Below are 24,825 nucleotides of genomic sequence, written 5' to 3'. Positions count from 1 at the left end.
ATTGAAACTACAGTTTATATGGAATATATAGACAAAGATTGCATTTACTGTGTGTTCCCTCAAACGCCTCCATTTCCCTGCATTTATTTATTTATTTATGTTTAACTTACTGATATTGCTTAAGATCCTTATATATTCTGTAGTTAAATTGATAATTGTTTCTTCTTTTAATTGGTTTGAGTATCACTCTCCATGTTTTATACCTCCTGAAGTAGCCATGTCAAGCACTAGTTTTATTTTATTTTATTAATTTTGTTTATTAGTAGAAACTGTTATGTAGGCATGTTGTTCCTATTTTGTGTTAAAGTTTTTCCTGTCTACTCCATTTTTATTTTATTTTCAATTTTTTTATTTTTTCAATGCATTACCACCACTCTGTCAAAGACGTTACTTGCTGTATGTCTCTGCTTCAATCCAGATGTGTAACTTCTCTTCCAATGTAATTTACAAACATTATAACTTCTTTGGTGACAGTACTCAGTAAATATCTGAAGATGGTCTTTTAAGCCGAAAACCGATTAACATAAAAAGAATAATACTGTAGAACAAGAGCAAACAGGTGCTATTCATTTATTATAATGTTGTTCTAACAAGAACCGACGGAAGATTCAATTAACATAAAAGAAGAAAGTTTGTCGTAGTTACATCATGTATTACCGCTGTGGAAAACTAGTGATAGATGGTGATCGGAGTCTTGTCGACGTGGAAGTCAGAGATGCAGATTTAGCTGAGCTGATATGAGTGGGGATGTTGACAGGGATCAGTCGGATCTTTTTACAAGCATAATTCAAGAATTAACATGAAGCGATTTAAGAAAATTGGCGAATGTCCAAATCGAGAAGTGATGAACTGCGAGTGGACCAAGCTCATATCGACTATGAGTCCAAACGACAGTGTCAACTCGCTGCCTGCGGAATTGGCGTTACCGCCGCACACGCTATGTGACTGTGGAGCGCCACGGCGCGGCCCGTTTCGACGTTTGTGACAGAGGGTCACCCAGGCCAAAAAAATTCAATACCATGCTATCAGTAGGCAAAGTCGTGCTCACAGTTTTCTGGGATAATCAAGGTGTGCTGCATTTAGGATTCACGTCTGAAAGTACCACCATAAAATCTATAAAGTACTGTGAGACGCCCAGAAACTGAAAGCACGAACAATTAGTCCACAAATGGAGCACCCTCTCCTTGAGCATGACAACAACAGACCAAGCACAAGTGTCGTGACACCTGCAACAATCAGATGCCTTGGGTTCACACTCATGATCACCTCCCACACCTTCCCGACTTGGCCCCATCCTATTTGTATCTGTTTCCAAAACGTAAAGAACATCTTCGAGGATTTCACTTTGGTACTGATGAAGTAGTACAGGCAGAGGTGAGGTTGTGGCTGCGTCAACAAATTCAAACATTCTATAGTGGCGATATCAACAAGTTGGTCTCTCGTTGGGAGAAATGTATTCGTCCCCAGGGTGACTACATTGGAGAAATAAATGTGTAGAAATGAAGAACAAAACATAGAAAGTTAATAAAGTTTGTTTTCTTTAAAAAGCTTTATGAGTTTTCACATAAAAATTTCAGAGGAATTACTTTCCAGCACGTCCTCGAAACGATCGGTACACACAATGTCAGGCGCTGTAAACTGTTTGCGGCTAATGCAAAGCCTTTCGACAATGTTGAAGGGAATACACTCTTCGATCACCTGTAGGTATAAGTGATAAAATACAAGAAGAGAAAGGTTATCAACAGAAAGCGGAGTGCAGTTGTAAGACTCGAAGGAGGTACTGTACAGGGCAGTATCTTGCACTGTGTACAAACTCTAGGGTTTGATCTACGACAGGATACGGAACAAAAAAGGTCTAATGAAGTTATGTCTGGAAATCCACGGTTTCCATGTTAGAGACCACTTATTCAGTCATACATTGTTACAGAGACTGCGGTTCCAATACGTGCTGTACCGTGCAGCCATAGTTATAGTGTATGTTGAAAGTGGTTTCCATGTGCCTCAACGCATGCGTGTAGGCGTAGTAGCATGTTCCTTTTCAAACGTTCACATCGGCCAGGCTGCATCGGAACAGTGTTAAGGCAGCATGAATACGGTGCTCCAGTGTCTCCACCTCTAGAGCGGGCTCTGCATATACAATACTTTTGAGATGGCTCCATAAGCAGAAATTGCACGGGTTGAAATCCGGCGAATGAGCAGGCCATGCATCTGCAACCCGCATCCGACCGAGCGAGGTGGCGCAGTGGTTAGCACACTGGACTCGCATTCGGGAGGACGATGGTTCAATCCCGTCTCCGGCCATCCTGATTTAGGTTTTCCGTGATTTCCCTAAATCGCTTCAGGCAAATACCGGGATGGTTCCTTTGAAAGGGCACGGCCGATTTCCTTCCCCATTCTTCCCTCACCCGAGCTTGCGCACCGTCTCTAATGACCTCGTTGTCGACGGGACGTTAAACACTAATCTCCTCCTCCTCCTGTAACCCGCATCCGATCCGCCGACCAGGAAAGACACGATTGAGATGCGTACGGATGGTAACGGCGAAGTGGGCTGGAGCACTGTCATGTAGGGCCACATAACCCTCCGAATCATCAAAGGCACTTCTTCCAACAGGAGAGGTAAAGTCACCCACAAGAAACGCCGATAGTTCCTGTCTGTTAGATGACGTCGAAAGAAGACTGGTCCCAAAATACGGTCACCAATTATTCCGACCCACGCATTCAGGCTGCACCGATAATGATGATTCTCTGTCTCCATACCATGGGGGCTCTGCGTACTATCCAACAGATGACTGTTATGGAAGTTGAAGATACCACTCCGCTTAAAGGTGGCCTCATCTGTGAATAACATGGCAGACACAAGTCCCGGATTCCTAGTTACCTGGTGAAGAAACCCGTGACAAAACTGCTCTCGATGTGGAAAATCTGTCGCTAGTAAGCCCTGCACACGCTGTAAGTGATAAGGGTATTAACGGTTGTCATGGAGAATGTTCCACACGGACGTCTGGCTTACTCTGTACTGGCGGGCCAACTGCCTGATACGGACACGGCGGTCGCCTTCCACAATGTTCATCACAGTTTCCTTCACGTCACGTTTCCGAACATTTCGGGTACGTCCTTCATGATTTCCTGCTCCCTAAAGCGACCCTGTCTCAGACATACTGAGAAACACTGTTGCAAACATTGAATGCTGTGGTTGTTGTCGGTGGGGATAGGTCTCCTGATACAACCTTGCTGCTCGCTGCCCATTGCTATTTGCCGTACCGTAGGTAGAAGCCATGTCGGAAAGTTGTCGATTCGAATACGGAACCATTGTGTAGAACGCTGTATCACATCCACTAGAAGGTGAGTCAGCAAGATAAGTAAATCTCACACGACGTTAAGACCGCAGTCTCTGTGACAAAGTATGGTTGAATAAATAGTCTCTAGCATGGAAACCATGCATTTCCGGATATAAATTCATTAGGCCTTTTCTGTTCCGTATCCTCTCATCGATCAAACCCTTGAGTTTGTATATGGTGGAAAAAATCACCCCATAGATTGGGTCGTAGCCTATTCCCCTTGTTATTCAGCTTCTACATAAGGCAATCAGCAAAGGAAACGATGGAGGAATTTGGAAATAAAGAAAACATGGAGAAGAAATACAAGTCACGAATTTAGTCGTGATATTGTGAGTCTGTCAAATAGGGGAAAGGACATGGTAAATCAGTTGAACGGAGTGGATAATGCCTTCAAAAGGGGTCATATGGTATTGATGGAACTAGATTAGAAAATGAGACGCAACAGTCAATAGACGAATTTTGCTGTCTGGGCAGAGAAGTTACCGGTGATAGCAGATGTAAAAAGGACGTATTATCAATACAAGGAATCTGTTAACATCGAATATAAATTTTATAATCCCACAGTCAGTTTTAAAAGTATTTGTCTCAAGTGTAGCTTTATATCGAAATTAATAGTAAGACTTACGTTCTGATCAACTCGAAAGATGCAACATCACTACGAAAGCTTGGCTACTGCGTATAAAAATTTCACTTACTACTCGCGTTTTTTGGTAATTTCATCAATCGTTCTTCTAAATCAATTAAAAGGTTTTCCCACTTCTCTTTCTCGGTTGAATTGCATCCACATGAAAAAATGAAACTATTATTAGAACAAGCACCGAAAAATTTTTAAACACATACATGAAATGATTTTTTGATCAAGTCCCTGTTCGGGCGCCAAGTGTAGCGTTGCTCTTGGGGGACGAAAATAAAAAGAATTGTTACTTTTTTTTAATGTCGAAAAAGTGAAATTTTGGTGGGCCGCTTGGCAACTGAATCAGGGATTGATTACACTATTATAATAACATACGTTGAGCATTAAATACCTGAATAAGAGCAGCATATTGATATATATTTGAGATCGTTCGGAAGGAACATTATCATTTCTGTGCATTCTTATAGTCGCGATGTAGTCATACCCGTATCAACACTAAGGGACCAGAAGATTTATAGACTTTAAAAAAAATGCAACACTACACAAAAAAAGTTGGTTCAGAAATAATAGGAAAAAGATAATGTTCCTTCTGCCTCATGCTGCGTTCGGCCCATCAGCGTGATCGTAATTTCTGGTGATGAAGTAACACAAAATAATTATCCTTCAGGTAAATAAGAAGATGGAAATCATCAAGGTTAATTCACTAAAATAAGCACACTTATCTGTAACACACTTTTTTTTAATGTTACGTACCTTTTCATATTAAATTACAATAGACGACCATTGTGGTTACATACTTTATACATAACAGTCAAAATGTCCTCTTGATGCTGTCTATTCGTAATCAGTTACAAGAAACTACATGTTTTCTGATTTAAAAAAAATAACATTTAACACATTCACTCAATATTTTCACATAAAATATAAAATACAGTTGCGAACGCAGCAAGTCCGCGTCCGCCTTTCATAGAATACCAAAAGTAAAAGGTGAGGCGCCAAAAGCCTCATTTGTCTTGAAACAATAGAATTCTTTTTTATACCATTAATCGATACATGTACATAGAGATTTACAGGCACCGCACAAGAACGGCAAAGATAAAGAATAATAGACTCTGTCGCTGCTATGCGATGGTTCATTTCTTTTACTTTACAATTGTTCGATAACTTTAGGCCATCAGGCATTTACTATTGAGCGTGTATTAATGTTTGTGAGGCGAAAATTACTAATATTACACTGCCTCCCATGAGGAGGGAAGGAATACCGAAGGTATTAGTTTCATCCTCATGCCTATTGGAATATTTGTAATTTTCGGGTGTAACATACAGGTTATTAAAAGTTTCATTTCACATTCATTCCATAATAAAAGAATTAACGTTTCAATTTGTAATTACTGATGGTGGATCGTTGTGAATTTGTTCTGTGTTTCTATCAGTGTTTGCATGGATTCAGTCTTTCTGGATGATTCTTAAAATTAAGGCTATAAGTACACATATTTACAAAATTTGTAAGGAAATAGAGTCACACTTCATTTTTCATCGTTGCAAAAGTAATTTGACTATCACGATTGGTACACAACTTTCTGTTTTGACTGTATTCGTTATATTGTCATCGTCTTGTCGATTGATTGCGTTGTCCGTTGTCGCACTTAATTATACATTTATTTTCGTCGCACATACACTATTTATGATAGACTTGGATTGTAGAGCGGCCACTGGTGATGGCTTCGACAAGGAAGTCCATATCTTTCACTTTCAGGGCTCGAGTGTGGCTCTCCGAATTATTTCACATATGAAACAGATAAAATATATATTAGAATAGCTTTCAAAACTAATTGTATGTACATGTGAGATGGGGTATAGGAAGGATCGGATCCTTTGACGTATTTTCGTGTGCTTATTTTCATTCGTATCGTGACCTCTCGTTAAAGTTTACATTTCAACAGTGTTCAGAGGTGAACTTGTGACTTATCTCTGTGTACAATCAGTCATTATACTAATTACGCTAACTTCTCTATCTTAGAGTCTCTCAGAAGGTTTATGATACATACAAAAATGTTTTCAGTACTGGACGTGAATGTTTTTGCTACAGAATATAGCGCACAGCAACTGCTGTTGGCGGTTGAACGTTTACACTATTTCGTCACATGGTGGCTGTCCGCCTCCACTGTTGCGAGCAATCTTGAAATTCAGTCTGTGCGCGCGCACGTGAGCGGAGCTTTCTTGCAGAGCGTTGATTTCGCGTTTGAGATGCCGTGCGTCGCTTTTGTTCGGCGGATCGTGGTTTTGTGCTTTTTAGATTGCTGGAGGGAGCTTCTGCCACCGAAACTGCCTCACATCACTTCCTGTCCACTATCCAATTACGGATTCACAGGTAAGTGGTAGCTACCGCTGCAACTGCATGTGTGGAATGACACTGATTATTACACACTGCACACATCAATGAATTTTTTTTACACATATGGTGCAGTAGAATACTGCCACTGAAAATCTTCGAACTTTAAAACTTCACTTGCACTGTGGTGAGCGTCTGCGTGAACGGTGTATCAAAAGAAATTCTCGCGTCATAACATCACACGGTGTTTACAAGTTGATTTACATACTAATATTTACAAGAGTTCATTTAAATCGAGAGATAATCTAATTGAACACTTTGAATCAGAACAATTGTTTCTTAATTAGTCTTTTTTTTACTATTTATGCCTACGGTCACAGGTAAGCTATTATAAGTCCTTTTTCTTTGACCAAATTCATTCCAATCTCCTTTACAAATTAATTTCATACATAGTAATCTTTATCACGCTTGCTTATTCATTTTGTAGGCCCAATACATTTTTTTTAATGCTCATCTTAGTTAGTGACTTGTGAGGGGAGCTTCATTTATGTCAAAGTTTCTCTCGTATGTGTTTGTCTTTAAAGAAAGTTCGAGGACAGATTTGAAAATATCAAATCCGCCTCTGGATTTCGTGTAGAAATACAAACAGTCGAAAAATAAATGTGGGCAATGCGGGCCTACTCGCGGATCGTCGACAGAATTTAAATTACTCCTCAACCAGGTCGAAAATTTAATTTACATTGCGCATTACAAAAGCAATTTGCGCGTCGCGAACCTACTCATTTTTATACGTAGTGCCTCACTTCCCAAGCACATGTGCATCTTTACAAGTTGATCCTGCGGAGTGGACAGGATCTAGGATCTTAAAGCATTTGCACTTAGGAAAGGGATTCAATAATCACATAATCACAGAGAAAACAATAAATATTGCAGTGCGCACTTAGAATAAAATCTATCAGTTCAAGCATTGATATCTAATATGTATCTTGCTGCAGCTTGCTTACTACTCTTTGTTCATTTCTTAGACTAAGTCAAGTTAATGCATTACGCATTTGGGTATTAATTATGATTTGTATATATAAGCCTCTCACTAGAATGTTGTTGTTTGCTGCTGTGGCGACCTGTGAAGCATGGGCGAGATTCTTATTCTATTTGCTGCTAGCTTGTGAATTTGCAGTATCGCTAATGCTCAATCGTACCGTGAAGTTGCCATAATAAACCATGTTACTCATATGTTCTTTTACTCAGCTTGTTTATAGTCTGGACTCGTCTTACTTTGCGTTATATAATAAACTTCCTTTTTATTCCGTCACGCTTTTACTTAAGGTTAACGTCAGGTCTTTTTAGAACAATTGCACTGCGTTAGCAATCTGTTCATGCTTAATCCAAGGTATCTGTTTATTTCAAAGAGATGTTATTTTATCGCTGGCACAGCACTGTGCTGGAATTTACAAGTTAAATCTACCGACTGTTTTGCGCTAACAGATGGTGCCTTATTTACGTCACATTTGAAAATAGGGAATAACCTCATGGAATCGAATCTTCTCACATTACTTTCCTCTTTTGTCTGGACGTTAAGTATTTCCTTTTAAAACAGGTAATTAATTTGTCCTCGATTAAATTTCACTTACTAATACTAAGCACATATAATCATCATTTTCATATTACTATTTAGCGAGAGAAGTGGATTATTCGCTCCTTCCTGCTCATTTTCAAATTACTATTTAGCGAGAGAAGTGCATTATTCGCTCCTTCCTCTTTCCTCATTTTAGTACCTCGGGGCTAATTAATACCTCTCGAGTACATCATTTCTCTTACATACTAACTTATAACTAAAATTGAAAATCGCCTCTAGGACATGTCCTCCTGTTTACATAAAGATTATTCATATAAATACTTGTCTACAACTTATCCTGTATTTTATTTTCCAGACGCGTTGTTTTAATGCGTAAGGTTTCCTTTTAGCACCGGTTAACGTCCGTAGTCAGTTCAGTTCAGTTCTTGTCACTCATTGGTTAATCCTGATTTCCAATACCTTAGAATTTTCTTACAGCTTAAATTAACTTAATTCCTGGCGTTATAAAATTTTCTTAAACCATGATGGTGGAACAATCCTTTGATTTTATTCGTGGTAGGGTCAGATAACAAATAGCTACCAATGTGTGGTTTTCTCATTATCACAAAGGAACCTTCATAGATGTATTGCCACTTGCGATTCTTCTTTAACAACAGGGATGGTTTAAAGTGAGTCTTGACTAATAACTAACTCCAAGAAACTTATGCAGGTGCTCTTCAAGAGCATCAGATCTCGTTCTTATGGGTACTATAATTTTATTGATTAATCTTGCATCTAGGACTAGCCTTACGCTACCATCTGATTTTAGTACAGACAATAAAGAACTCGAATAAGGTGAATGAGATACTTCTACCACATTCCAACGTAACATTTTCCTGATCTCGCACTTGACAGTTTCTCGTCTCGCATATGGAATGGAATAGCTCATTCTACAGTAGGTTGAATGGGGTAGGACATCCATTCTATATTCAAAGCCTTTTATTAGTCCAGGTTTCTTAGAAAATACTTGAACGTAATCTGTTAACAAATTGTAAAGCTCATTCTTCTGTTGTTTGGATAATTCAGTGGACTCACTAGCTTTACTGCATAATTCATTCTGACCGGGAATTAGATATTTATACTCATCGTCATTAACACTTTCAAGATCTGTCATGTCTTCTGTCTGACTGTACTGTTGTCTTTTAGTCCATGGCCGTACTGCTATTTGAAGCACCTCAAAGTTTGTCTTCACCTTACTTCTTAACAAATTTACAGTTACTTGTTGCTGGCTCGCTACTAGAGTACAGATTCCACACTCGATGTCAATTTTAGCTTTCGTCTGCCTCAAGAATTCCATACTCAGGATACATGGCACTGATAGGTTTTTAAAAATAAGAAAAATGCACGTTACTGAAATAGACTCTATTTGGATTTGAAGCTGAGTCTGAAGATTCACACGTTGTGTTAGTGGACCAATTGCTCCCGAAACGGTGCAACCTTGAATTGGAAGTGATAAAACTTTGCATACAGAGGATATTTGCTTAAATAAACGTAAAGATAAGACATTTATATTAGCTCCTGTATCTACAATGGCTGTTACTGGTATGTTGGCAATTGATACTCTTATGGAAGCTTGAACTTGTTCGTCCCATACGTCATCATTGTCTTTCGTCTCAGTGTCTGCTACTAGATCATCCCGTAAGTTTGTCTCTTTGTCATACCTAATTGCTTTAATTTCGTGTGGACTAAGGGACAGGGTGCCCCCATTCAAACCTGCAGCATCCTCTAGGAGGCTCAAAGGTGCTGCTTTTAATTTTACGCTCGTCGCTTACTTTCCTGCTGATTTATATTTCTTAAAGTTTCTTCCGTCTGGAACTGGTGTTGGTTTTGTGGTACGAACTCGGTTGGAAATGTATCCTGTTGTCCTGACGTATTCGCTTGCGCATAATAAATTTGCGTATTATGCAGGCGTTTAGGCTTCAGACTACCCGAAGGTCAGTTCGCTTGTTGCGTGAAGTGTATATTTTGTGGCTGAAAGGTATTTTGCTGTGGCTTGTGTTGATTGTAACCGTTACTGAAAGGTGTACGTTGGTCTCCACCTTGATTATGCCATTTATTTCCTTTCCACTGACGATTTGAATCGTAAGACTGATCGTTTTGATAATTACCGTTGATCGGTTGCGTGTTTCCATATTGCTGGGGCTGTGTATTATAAAGTGCATTTCCGTACTGAGGTGGTGACGAATTATATATTGGATTTTATCTCTGGCCGTTATTGTACTTGTTTTTGTATTTACTGTTGGAGTACGTAGTGTGTTTATTTTTGAAACCGTTGTGGGGTTGGTACTGGCCGTCGCTGTGACGCGCTTTCGCTCGGCCACCATTGTTGCCTGCGTATTCTGTGTTGTGCTGGCCGCCTGCACTGAAGTGGGCGTTGCCAACATCAACTCTAGCGTCCTCGTAAATCAGATCTGACGAGTCTAACACAGATAGGAAAGTGTCCGTATCGTCCTCAGACACGTTTACTAACTTTTCTCTGATCGCAATCGTTAGCTTAGTTTTTAGAATCGTATTAACGTCTTTGGCGGTGATCGGCGAATCCCAGAACTTGATTTTCGCTAAATACTTTTCAAAATATCTTCTCAAACTACCGCGCTTACTGTTAAACACTTCGGCGTTGTAAACCTCTTTTCTCAGGCGCTGCTGTACACCAGAACTCCAGAATTTAGCTAAAAACATTTGTTCAAACTCTTTGTAACTTTTACAAGAGTCGACCATTTCGGTTCCCCATAAGGCAGCATCGCCTACGACAAATCCAGTAACGAATTGAATTCGCTGGCGGTCACTCCAGCTATTCGGAAAAATTCCTGAAAAATTTCGGAGGAACACTATAGGATGAATTTCTCTCTTCTGTGGGGGAAAGGTCGGAAAAACACGATGTTTGATCACGCTTTCCTCCTGCATCAAACTGACAAAAGTGGGTGGGCTGGTACTCTGGTTAAATTGTGCTTCTATAGAACTATGAGTTCGAGCGTTATCAAATGGTGAACGGTAATGCACCTGCTGTTGTTCATTACATCGTGGTGCATTATTCCACTCTCCTGACACGGGAGGTGGGGAATTTTCAACTTGACATTTTAGTGTACGAACTTCATCAACTATCTGTTGACGCCATTCAGGTAAATCTTGAGCGAACGTTCGTCTTATCTGGCCTAATTTGACATCACCGTGTCTCCTGTTTTTCCAGGGGCTGCCAATATTTCAAAGGTCACGTTTTTGACAATTTCCCTGAGTTCGTTCTTGGCCTTGTTTTCTATGAATCCGTCTTTGTTTTTAATCCACTTTTGGTACTGGTCGGACAATGCTTCAGCATGTGCCTTAACAGTATTCTTTTTTGATCCTGTACATTAAGAGTCTCAATCTGTTTGGAAAGATCATCAACAACATTTTCGATCGTGTCTACTGCGGTTTTAACTCCTTTGACCTCATCAGAGATTGCAGAATAATCTTCTTTTAAGGTCGCAGCTTGTCTTTGATATTCCATCACTTTTGAATTTGTCTCTCCCTTGGCTGCTTCGATTTTTTCATCTAACCGTTTTGAAATATCCTCTATTTTTGACTCTACTTGTGTGTCAATTTCTAGCCTCATGGTCGTGATCTGACTACTGATTTGGCTTTGGACATTACCCAACAGGGTATTTAAATCAGCTGTTATGTCTGTCTTTAGTTCGGCCTTTACCGAATTTAACCGTGTATTTAGGTCATTTATCTCCGTTTGCAGATCTGTTTTTACCGAATTTATGTCTGTTTTTGCTGAATTTATTTCTGTTTTTACTGAATTTATGTCTGCTTTTACTAAGATGCACAGATTTGTAAGGACCTGATTTTTATTATTCCGTCTTTCGGCCTTCTCTTTTTCTTCGCGGGCCTTTTCATCTAATTTTTCCTGCTTTTCACGTTCCTGTCTTTGCGCTTCTCTCTGTCTTTGACTTTCGAACTTGCGTTCCATTATTGCTGAGATCATTGCGGCCAAGTCATTTTTTTCAAAAGCGAGAATAGTTTGAACACTAGGACCAGCATCTAAAACTTCTGTCGAGGCTGCTTCTGCCTCCGCTCGTGTACCTATCGCGCGTGATCGTAATGGATAGTGAGGTCCATTCGCATCACCGCTGTCGTCTGCTTTTGTTTGTGTCCGCTGTTTACCGTCAGCTATGTTCATGAATTATTTGTCAAACGTCAAAATGCTACAGATATTGTTTGCCACTGCCGTCAATCGTTTGTCTGTGACGTAGTGCTATGGCTTACTGGGATCTAAGATGAAATTTTAACTCTGGGTAACAACTGACGTTCATGTACGCCAAGAAGACAAGATGGTTCCTACTAATTACAAACAAATGAAATATCACACGTTTTACCAGTTTTGAGCGTAGTTATCCACCATATCGTAATTTTTTTATGCACTGACAGCAATGTTACACTTTCACTGAATTTAACTACATAAGAATGGACTATGGACAAATTGAAATAAAGCTGTTTCAAGGCAAGGAAAGACAGGTTTACGTTCTGATCAACTAAAAAGATGCAACATCACTACGAAAGCTTGGCTACTGCGTATAAAAATTTCACTTACTATGGCTGTCCTGATGGTGATACGGCTGGATACTCGCGTTTCTTGGTAATTTCATCAATCGTTCTTCTGAATTAATTAAAAGGTTTTCCCATTTCTCTTTCTCGTTTGAATTGCATCCACATGAAAAAATGAAACAATTATTAGAACAAGCACCGAAAAATTTTTAAACACGTACATGAAATGATTTTTTGATCAAGCCCCTGTTCGGGCGCCAAGTGTAGCGTTGCTCTTGGGGGACGAAAATAAGAAGAATTGTTACTTTTTTTTTAATGTCGAAAAAGAATATTTTGGTGGGCCACTTGGCAACAGAATCAGGGATTGATTACACTATTATAATAACATACGTTGAGCATTAAATACCTGAATAAGAGCAGCATATTGATATATATTTGAGATCGTTCGGAAGGAACATTATCATTTCTGTGCATTTTTATAGTCGCGATGTAGTCATACCCGGATCAACACTAAGGGACTGTAACAACAACGACGCTGTACTATTGTACATATAAGTAATTTTTTTTTCCATCTGATTTTTCGATAAATTAGTGTAATTGATGTTCTGATTTCATTTTTTTTTTGTTTGTTTAATGTCATTGTGTTAAGAAAACAGTACATAAGTTTCAATGTGAATATTAATGTTTATGTCAAATGTCAAGCAATATTGTAATAGAATTGAAATGTAACAAATGTTGAAACTGTTGTAACATGTTTAAAATTGTAACTGTGCGTCTGGTCCATACGCAGGCAATGTGTTAGAATATGTAGAATGTAAAACCTCGGGTGAATACCCTGTCTGTAAGGGAGCGGTAAAAGGTGGATGGCAGGCGAGCGCGGGAAAATGCCCACGGGCACTGCACGGTACAACGGGCTCAGCAGGAGTAGTTGGAGTTTGGCATTGGTCCGAGCAACACGTTCTGGAGCGAGGAGACTCTCCTGGAAGACGTAGTTTCATTGAGCCTCGGGTATGCCGTTCCAACGCCCATACAGCATGGCAAAATTCCATAGGCACTAAATGGAAAAGTATTGCGACGCTATGAAGAAATAAAGTGCCGATACGTCAAGAGCCATAGCTGGGGTTGTACGTGTGCTTTGTGCCCCGCCATCTCGCAGCCTGCCAACCGCCGCATCTATACAGACAGGTTGAAACTTTTAGTACTGTATTCGCATGGACCAGAGAATGACTTATGCAATAATAACTTAAATTTTACCAGAACTTTCCTATCATTTAATTATCCTCAAAACTAACCTAGATAGGGTCCTTTCCAAATGTTGTGCAATCCGAACGTCCCGAAATGAAAAATTAAATTTTGTGTTAATAATAATTACTTGCAGACCTAACTATGTTAGAATGGTGTTTAGAGAACTGTTTTGTTAATGAACCAGTAAATGAATAACGAAGGTCTGACAAAGTTGGAAGATAACTTTAATATTGATATAGTAATGAAGTTTAATTATTTCGAGACAGATATAATGGTATTTAAATGAGTAGGAAATAAGATGAAAAGAGTAGTAACTCATATATTGGAAATCTTGAGCGCATAACGATTTGAGTAATCAATTTTTTTAATACAGTGATCATAACAGTTTCAGGGTCCCCCCCCCCTTTTTTTTATTCATTTGAATTGTGAAGTGTTCTAAATTGGTTTGACTAGCAAAAGTTAAAGTCCATATAAAAGTCAAAATTTATCAGTGTTTTATCTTTATCAAAATTGACATTGTATGTGTGACTCGAAAGTGCTATTTCTAGGGTAACCTATGCCCGATTTTAATCAGATCAATAGACAGTACGAAGTTTTGTAGTATACATTATAGTGTAGTGTTATGTATTTATGGTTTCTTCATATCAGTACAGAACGTGAAACTATCAGTTCAATAGATTTTCTGGTTCTAAAATTCTACTATATTATGCAGTGTTACTACTTGGTGCTTTGCACGAATATCAGCCGACTTGTACAGGGAAGAAACTCAGTTAATGCCTAATTAGGCTGGCGACCGTATTATTAACAAATTGGTAGCATCTTCTGTGTTGCTTTTTGTCCGTACTGACGTGTAGTTGCATTTCGGACTAACTTGACGTATCATTGTCATTACCGAGTGGGTGTAAGTCTGATTTGCCTCCATTCAGGTACACGCGGTCAATATCTTTACAAAAATCCTGTCTTGTAAGGTGAACCCCATTCACTTATCATAGTACAGGCATTAAAGAGTTTTGTGTGCCCCGCGCGCACGTTACAGGACCAGAAGATTTATAGACTTTAAAAGAAATGTAACACAAAAAAGTTGGTTCAGAAATAATAGGAAAACGATAATGTTCCTTCTGCCTCATGCTGCGTTCGGCCCATCAGCGTGATCGTAATTTCTGGTGATGAAGTAACACAAAATAATTAACCTTCTGGTAAATAAGAAGATGGAAATCATCAAGGTTAATTTACTAAAATAAGCACACTTATCTGTAACACACCTTTTTTTGTAAATGCTACGTACCTTTTCATATTAAATTACAACAGATGACCATTGTGGTTACATACTTTATACATAACAGTCAAAATGTCCTCTTGATGCTGTCTATTCGTAATCAGTTACAAGAAACTACATGTTTTCTGATTTTAAAAAAAATAACATTTAGCACATTCACTCAATATTTTCACATAAAATATAAAATACAGTTGCGAACGCAGCAAGTCCACGTCCGCCTTTCATAGAATACCAAAAGTAAAAGGTGAGGCGCCAAAAGCCTCATTTGTCTTGAAACAATAGAATTCTTTTTTATACCATTAATCGATACATGTACATAGAGATTTACAGGCACCGCACAAGAACGGCAAAGATAAAGAATAATAGACTCTGTCGCTGCTATGCGATGGTTCATTTCTTTTACTTTACAATAGTTCGATAACTTTAGGCCATCAGGGATTTACTATTGAGCGTATATTAATGTTTGTGAGGCGAAAATTACTAATATTACAACATCGAATATAAATTTTATAATACCACAGTCAGTTTTAAAAGTATTTGTCTCAAGTGTAGCTTTATATCGAAATTAATAGTAAGACAAGAAGAACAGTAGCTTTCTAAATGTGGTGGTACGGGCGAATAGTGAAGATTATGTTGGCGGACTGAATAACAAATGAAGAAGCTCCGAATCGAATATAGAGAAACGAAATTTGTGGTATAAGTTGACTAAAAGAAGAAAGTCGTTGATGGATCAAACCTTGAAGCACCAAGGAATAGCCTACGTTAATTAATGAAGGAAGTGTGGGTGGTAAAATATTTAAGACTGAATTTTGCATCTAATAGCACGGAAACACTAGTATGATAAAAACAGGAGCTTCAGCAACATGAGAACAGCCCAAGCGTATGTGGTCTACTAAATATTCAGAGTGGCCTGTGCCATGGAAATACGAGTAATACACATTGTTACAGGAGCATGCTTAAATGAAATTCGTTGCATCGATGTTGGTTAGAAGATGGTATTGCATCTTTATTAGCATATGACACTTCTGTATGTCGGCAGCTGTTGCGTGCAAGGATAAACTACCTCTATTTTGCAAAAGGAGACATTTTGTAATCATCGTCTCACAGTCTGGAGAATATAGAATTCACTATAACTGCAAAGAGTTATCGGTAAGAAGAGATGGGGCACGGATGCAGCGTGTTTTTGTGAAGCTATAAGTTATCTATGAACATCAATGTGGAACCTCAAAATGAATTACATATTCATCAACAATGTATTAGGTGGAAAACGACACAACTGTTTCCGGATGACCTATTACTAGTGCTTGACTCTGCTGACGGTTTACATCTCAACACTTCACCTAATGTACTGTACTCTTTAGAAGCTGCACAGCATAAAAGAAGAGCTATGATTTTTCAATCAAAAACTGATCAGATTCGACAAGTTAAAGCAGGAAAGCTAAAGTTTGCTGTAATCTACGTATAACATAAAATTAAAAGCTATTGTAGAAAATAGTTTTCCGGTATCAGGTTGCGCTTGCTTGCTAATAGGAGAGTATTTTATAGACTTGCTTTCTAATAGCAGGGTACCTTACAAGCTTACCGGGTGCTGTGTGTAGCAATTGGGTCATTGTTTACCCCTAGCGGGCGCCGTGAAGTGGGGCTTAGTAGGTCGACTGCAACGACAAATGCCTCGGATTTTAGACATCGTGAGAGAGCAAAATGGGGCGTCCGCGGAAATCACGGACTTCGAACGTGGCCAGGTGATTAGGTGTCACTTGCGTCATACGTCTGTACGCAACATCCCTAGGCCCACTGTTTCCGATGCGATAGTGAAGCGGAAACGCGAAGGGGCACGTACAGCACAAAAGCGTACACGCCGGCGTCGTCTCTTGACTGACAGACACCGCCGACTATTGAAGAGGGTCGTAATGTGTAATAGGCAGACATCTACCCAGACCATCACACAGCAATTCCAAACTGCATCAGGATCCATTGCAAGTACTATGACAGTTAGGCGGGAGGTGAAAAACCCTGCATTTCACGGTCGAGCGGCTGATCATAAGCCACACATCACGCCGGTAAATACCAAACGATGCTTTGCTTGGTGTAAGGAGCGTAAACATTGGGCGATTGAACAGTGGAAAAATGTTGTGTGGAGTGACGAATCACGGTACACAATGTGGCGAACCGATGGCAGGGTGTGGGTATGGTGAATGCCCAGTGAACGTCACCTGCCAGCGTGTGTAGTGCCAACTGTAAAATTCGGAGGTGGTGGTGTTAAGGTGTGGCGGTGTTTTTCACATAGCGCAGGCCTACATTGATGTTTGAAGCACCTTCTTGCTTCCCACTGTTGAAGAGCAATTCGGGGATGGTGGTTGCATCTTTCAACAGGATTGAGCACTTGTTCATTATGCACGACCTGTGTCGGAGTGTTTACACGACAGTAACATCTCTATAATGGACTGGCTTGCACACAGTCCTGACCTAAATCCTATAGAACACCTTCACGATGTTTTGGTATGCCGACTTTGTGCCAGGCTTCACCGACCGACACCGGTACCTCTCCTCAGTGCAGCACTCCGTGAAGAATGAGCTGCCATTCCCCAAGAAACCTTCCAGCACCTGATTGATCGTATGCCTGCGAGAGTGGAAGCTGTCATCAAGGGTGAAGGTGGGCTTACACCACATTGAATTCCAGCATTACCGATGGAGGGCGCCACGAACTTGTATGTCATTCTCAGCCAGGTGTCCGGATTATTTTGATTACATAGTGTATGAATATTTACGTAAGTACACACAGGTGTTAAAATGCAGTAGCTGTATTCTGTCTTGGCATGTGCCGTGGACTGCTGTGTTCATCTAAAACTATTACATACTACAAAGAATACCTGAAAAACGAACGTATTCATCCTTAGCGAATGTGGTAAAATGAAATCCTGAACTAAATGGATCATTTTAGTGACTCACAGTGCTTCATCAACATTAAGTAGACATTGTTAAATTAGAAAAATTGCAAAATCAGTCTGTTTGCTCGTAGCTTTGCAATTTATTAAAGTAAGTCTTTGATGTAGAAAACAGCCAAAGTTGCGAAATTTAGTTCTTTTTATTTACGTGCAAACGGTTTGCGGTATCAGACCCAATGTTCAAATCGTCCGAACAGAAAAAAAGATGTATTCTGTAACAGCACGCAGATCAAGTTAATATTGTAAATACTTGCGTCTAAGTCAAATTTTTCAGTTACCATTAGCAGGACTAACATTTATGTTGTGTACAGAACAATTAACTAGCAGCTTAGCTTTTTCCCAACTAACAAACCGGCAATGAACCCGCGTAATGCACATGATCACTGAAAAACGTCAGTAAGACGCAAGTCTGTGCAATATTAACATAGTTTATGTGCTATAACAGAATTCAACTTTTCTCTCTCTGGGTGTTTTGAGAATGGATTCTGATACTTGAACTCTCTCACGCGACTAGCGCCCGACAGGCGAGACACACTATTTGCTCGGTCATGCGATATCATACAGCCGCGTCACGTACTTTGAGTCAGGAAAACCAGACAACCACACTACCGGCCATTAAAATTGCTACACCACGAAGATGACGTACTACAGACACGAAATTTAACCGACAGGAAGAAGATGCTGTGATATGCAAATGATTAGCTTTTCAGGGCATTCACACAAGGTTGGCGCCGGTGGCGACATCTACAACGTGCTGACATGAGGAAAGTTTCCAACCGATTTCTCAAACACAAACAGCAGTTGATCGGTGTTGCCTGGTGAAACGCTGTTGTGATGCCTCGTTTAAGGAGGAGAAATGCGTGCCATCGCGTTTCCGACTTTGATAAAGGTCGGATTGTAGCCTATCGCGATTGTGGTTTATCGTATCGCGACATTGCTGCTCGCGTTGGTCGAGATCCAATGACTGTTAGCAGAATATGGGATCGGTGGGTTCAGGAGGGTAATACGGAACGCCGTGCTGGATCGCAACGGCCTCGTATCACTACCAGTCGAGATGACAGGCGTCTTATCCGCATGGCTGTAACGGACCGTGCAGCCACGTCTCGATCCCTGAGTCAACAGGTGGGGACGTTTGCAAGACAACAAACATCTGCACGAACAGTTCGACTACGTTTGCAGCAGCATGGACTATCAGCTCAGAGACCATGGCTGCTGTTACCCTTGACGCTGCATCACAGACAGGAGCGCCTGCGATGGTATACTCAACGACGAACCTAGGTGCACGAATAGCAAAAAGTCATTTTTTTGGATGAATCCAGGTTCTGTTTAGAGCACCATGATTGTCACATCCGTGTTTGGCGACTTCTCGGTGAACGCATATTGGAAGCGTGAATTCGTCATCGCCATACTGACTTATCACCCGGCGTGATGGTGTCTCGGTCACCTCTTGTTCGCATTGACGGCACTTTAAACAGTGGACGTTACATTTCAGATGTGTTACGACCCGTGGCTGTACCCTTCATTTGATCCCTGCGAAACCCTACATTTCAGCAGGATACATTCTGCAGATCTCTCACCAATTTTTTATTTATTTATTTATTGTTCCGTGGGACCACATTTAGGAGAAGTCTCAATGGTCATGGAACGAGTCAATACATGAAATTATAACACGATTGTAGAAACAGATAAAATGAAATATAAGAAACATATTCAGGCGACAAGTCGTTAGTTTAAATAAAGAAAATCAAGAATGTAACACTGGAATTTGCTTAATTTTTTAGCTCTTCCAGGAGCTCCTCGACAGAATAGAAGGAGTGAGCCATGAGGAAACTCTTCAGTTCAGACTTAAAAGTGTTTGGGCTACAGCTAAGATTTTTGAGTTCTTGTGGTAGCTTATTGAAAATGGATGCAGCAGAATACTGCACTCCTTTCTGTACAAGAGTCAAGGAAGAGCATTACACATGCAGACTTGATTTCTGCCTAGTATTAACTGAATGAAAGCTGCTAAGTCTTGGGAATAAGCTAATATTGCTAACAACAAACGACATTAAAGAAAATACATACTGTGAGGGCAATGTCAAAATTCCCAGACTATTGAATAGGGGTCGACAAGAGGTTTTCGAACTTACACCATACATAGCTCGAACAGCCCGTTTTTGAGCCAAAAATACCCTTTTTGAATCAGAAGAATTACCCCAAAAAATAATACCATATGACATAAGCGTATGAAAATATGCGAAGTATACTACTTTTCGCGTTGAAATGTCACTTATTTCAGATATTGTTCTAATGGTAAATAAAGCGGCATTTAGTTTCTGAACAAGATCCTGAACATGGGCTTTCCACAACAGCTTACTATCTATCCGTACGCCTAGGAACTTGAACTGTTCCGTCTCGCTTATAACATGCCCATTCTGTCTGATTAAAATGTCAGTTCCTGTTGAATTGTGGGTTATAAACTGTAAAAACTGAGTCTTACTGTGATTTAGCATCAAATTATTTTCCACAAGCCACGAACTTATATCATGAACTACATTATTTGATAATGTTTCAATATTACACACAAGATCCTTCACTACCAAGGTGGTGTCATCAGCAAACAGAAATATTTTTGAATCACCTGTAATACTAGAAGGCATATCATTTACATAAATAAGAAACAGCAGTGGCCCCAGCACCGACCCTTGGGGAACGCCCCATTTAACAGTGCCCCATTGGGACTGAACATCACTACCACTCTCAATATTGCGGAGGATTACCTTCTGCTTTCTGTTCTTAAAGTAGGAGGCGAACCAATTGTAAGCTACTCCCCTTACTCCATAATGTTCCAACTTCTGCAGTAATATTTTGTGGTCAACACAGTCAAAAGCCTTCGTTAAATCAAAGAAAACACCTAACGTTCGCAACCTTTTATTTAATCCGTCCAAAACCTCACAGAGAAAAGAGACTATAGTATTTTCAGTTGTTAAGCCATTTCTAAAACCAAACTGTACATTTGACAGCAAATTATGTGAATTTAAATGCTGCAGTAACCTTGTATATACAACCCTCTCGATAACTTTAGCAAACACCGATGGCATAGAAATAGGTCTATAATTGTCAACATTATCCCTGTCTCCCTTTTTATAAAGTGGCTTCACTACCGAGTACTTTAATCGGTCAGGAAACCGACCACTCCTAAAGGAAAAGTTACAGATATGGCTAAGTACTGAGCTAACATACGTGGAACAATACTTCAGTATTCTGCTAGATACCCCGTCATATCCATGAGAGTTCTTGGTCTTTAGTGATTTAATTATTAACTCAATCTCCCTCTTGTCAGTATCATGGAGGAGCATTTCAGGTAACAGTCTCGGAACACTTTTTTCTAAGAGCGCTATATGATTCCCTGTTGGGACTAGGTTTCTATTTAGTTCAGCTGCTATATTCAGAAAGTGATTATTAAGTACTGTACATATATGCGACTTATCAGTAACACGGACATCCCCACTACGCACTGATTCTATATTCTCGACCTGTCTCTGCAGACCAGCCACTTCCTTTACGACTGACCATATGGTTTTAATTTTATCCTGAGACTTAGCTATTCTATCTGCATACCACATACTTTTTGCCTTCCTAATAACTTTTTTAAGCACCTTACAATACTGTTTGTAATGGGCTATTGCATTTACATTGTGGCTGTTTCTAACGTTTTGATATAATTGCCACTTTGTTCTACAAGATATTCTTATCCCTTTAGTCAGCCACCCAGGCTGCCTGTTAGTGCTAGCACCCTGTTTTCAACGTTCTAACGGAAAGCAACTTTCAAAGAGCACGAGAAAAGTCTTGAGGAAAGCATTATATTTATCGTCTACTGTATCAGCACTACAAACATATTGCCACTCTTGTTCCTTGATAAGGTTTACAAAAGCCTGTACAGCAACTGGATCAGCTTTCCTAAAAAGTTGGTAACTATATTTAACATGTGTTGCAGCACAAAAATCTTTTAGACTTAAAATTTGTGCATCATGATCTGAAAGGCCATTCACCTTTTTGCTAACAGAATGCCCTTCTAATAATGACGAATGAACAAAAATATTGTCTATGGTTGTTCTACTGTTCCCTTGCACTCTCGTTGGAAAGAATACGGTTTGCATAAGATTATATGAATTAAGGAGGTCTACCAGCATCCTTTTCCTTGCACAATCACTTATACAATTAATATTGAAGTCACCACATATAACTAACATTTTGTATTTCCTATAAAGTGAACCAAGAACCTCCTCTAGCTTTAGCAAAAATGTTGTGAAATTGGAGTCTGGGGATCTATAAATAACAACAGTAAGAAGTTTAGCTCCACTAAATTTAACCACACCTGCACAACATTCAAACACCTTTTCAGTGCAGTACTTTGAAACATCAATTGACTCAAATGGGATACCGTTTTTCACATACATGGCTACTCCCCCACACCGCAAAGAGCTCCTAGAAAAGCTGCCAGCCAACCTGTATCCTGGTAAAGGAAGCCTCTGAATTATCTCCTTATTTAAGAAGTGTTCAGATATACCAATAATTTCAGAGTCAACATCTATAAGCAGTTCACTAACTTTATCTCTAATACCTTGTATATTTTGATGAAATATACTAATTCCCTCATTAATCGGATACCCAAGCTTTGTAGAAAGTGGTTTCTTTGTTAGAGAGACTTCCCTTAAGCAGGAATACCTATCAGCTGACTTCAATCTAAAAAAGGTACAGCTCTAACACCCACAACTACTGGAATTGAAAACGTCTGGTCAATGGTGGCCGAGCAACTGGCTGGTCACAAACGCCAGTCACTACTATTGATAAGCTGTGGTACCGAGTTGAAGCTGCATGGGCAGCTGTACCTGTACACGCCATCCAAGCTCTGTTTGACTCAATGCCCAGGCGTATCAAGGCCGTTATTACGGTCAGAGGTTGTTGTTCTGGTTACTGATTTCTCAGGATCTATGCACTCAAATTGTGTGAAAATTCTAGTATAATTTATTTGTCCAATGGAAACCCGTTTATCATCTGCATTTCTTCTTGGTGTAGCAATTTTAATGGCCAGTAGTGTATAAACATATACAATTTTTTTTTCTTTTCCACTTTCAACTTATTGCCACGAATTTTCGACTTGTGATCTGTAAACTCTATACAGGTCTTACACATTCAATAATCACGGTGACATACAATGATTCATATTTTGCACATATAACAAATTATGTTAACGACTGCCATTCGTAATATTAATTTAATTAAAAACATAAAATAAAATGAATTAACCTAAGTTCTAAGAGAGAATACATCGTAAATGCAATTTCGTTATTTGCTATCCTTGCTGGTGTTGCAATTATAGCAGTTGGCAGTGTAATGGTCTAAACTGCGCCACAATATTTGCCAACAACGCAGCTGCATTTGAGCATAATAACGGACGGCAGATGGCAGCTATTTGTTGAGCAAGGTCGCCGGCCGGAGAGTGACAGCGGCGGCCTCGCTGTGTGTTGCCATTCGGCGCCGGAGACGCCCGCGCGCGGCTGCCCTGCGGAAGGCGGCGCTTCCGCGTCCTCCAGAGTCTCGAGGCCGGCGCCTATCGCCAGCCACAGGCCCGCGCTCGACTGGACCAACGCGGAAGGCGTCTCCCGCCAGATACGGCAGACAATGCGCGAAGGGGCGCCACGTCTCTGCTCACCAGTCTGTCCTATAGTTAACACTGACAGAGAGCTCTTTCGATACGTGGCAGCCACACTTACTACAGAGAACAATATCGTATGCAGAATGAGATTTTCACTTTACAGCGGAGTGTGCGCTGAAATGAAACTTCCTGGCAGATTAAAACAGGAGACGAGGTACTGGCAGAAGTAAAGCTGTGAGGACGGGGCGTGAGCCGTCCTTGGGTAGATCAGTTGGTAGAGCACTTTCCCGCGAAAGGCAAAGGTCCCGAGTTCGAGTCTCGGTCCGGCACACTGTTTTAACCTGCCACGAAGTTTCATATCAGCGCACACTCCGCTGCAGAGCGAAAATCTCATTCTGGAAACAACCCCCTAGGCTGTGGCTAAGCCATGCCTCCGCAATATCCTTTCTTTCAGGAGTGCTAGTTCTGCAAGGTTCGCAGGAGAGCTTCTATAAAGTTTGGAAAGTAGGAGACGAGGTACTGGCAGAAGTAAAGCTGTGAGGACGCGGCGTGAGCCGTGCTTGGGTAGCTCTGTTGGTAGAGCACTTGCCCGCGAAAGGCAAAGGTTCCAAGTTCGAGTCTCGGTCCGGCACACAGTTTTAATCTGCCAGGAAGTTTCATATCAGCGCACACTCCGGTGCAGAGTGAAAATCTCATTCTGGAAACAACCCCCTAGGCTGTGGCTAAGCCATGTCTGCGCAATATCCTTTCTTTCAGGAGTGCTAGTTCTGCAAAGTTCGCAGGAGAGCTTCTGTAAAGTTTGGAAAGTAGGAGACGAGGTACTGGCAGAAGTGAAGCTGTGAAGACGGGGCGTGAGTCGTGCTTGGGTAGCTCAGTTGGTAGAGCACTTTCCCGCGAAAGGCAAAGGTCCCGAGTTCGAGTCTCGGTCCGGCACACAGTTTTAATCTGCCAGGAAATTTAATATCGTATGCGTCACTCCAGGTAGACCGTCTTCATTTTCCGCATCTAAGACGTACTGAACTGCAGGAAGGCAAGAGGAGTCTACAAGTCTCTTCACGTATGCCATATGCAGCGGAAGCCACTGACTGACGATTAGATCCCGTAGTGAAACCAAATTAGGGGTAAATGTCAGATTAAACCACCTGTAGCCGTCTAAATCTCAATTTCTATTTTATTTGTCCAACCAGTTTCAGCCCTACACCACGCCCTCTTCAGGCCCCTGATCGATGTGTAAGAAGAATCTTAACCTCTGGTCCAGTCAAACTAGGGGCCAAAATT

This window comes from Schistocerca americana, chromosome 1, assembly GCF_021461395.2.
Source record: "Schistocerca americana isolate TAMUIC-IGC-003095 chromosome 1, iqSchAmer2.1, whole genome shotgun sequence".
NCBI classification, from domain to species: Eukaryota; Metazoa; Arthropoda; class Insecta; order Orthoptera; family Acrididae; genus Schistocerca; species Schistocerca americana.
The sequence above is the reverse complement of the archived record's forward strand: the minus strand, read 5'-3'. Positions refer to the sequence as shown.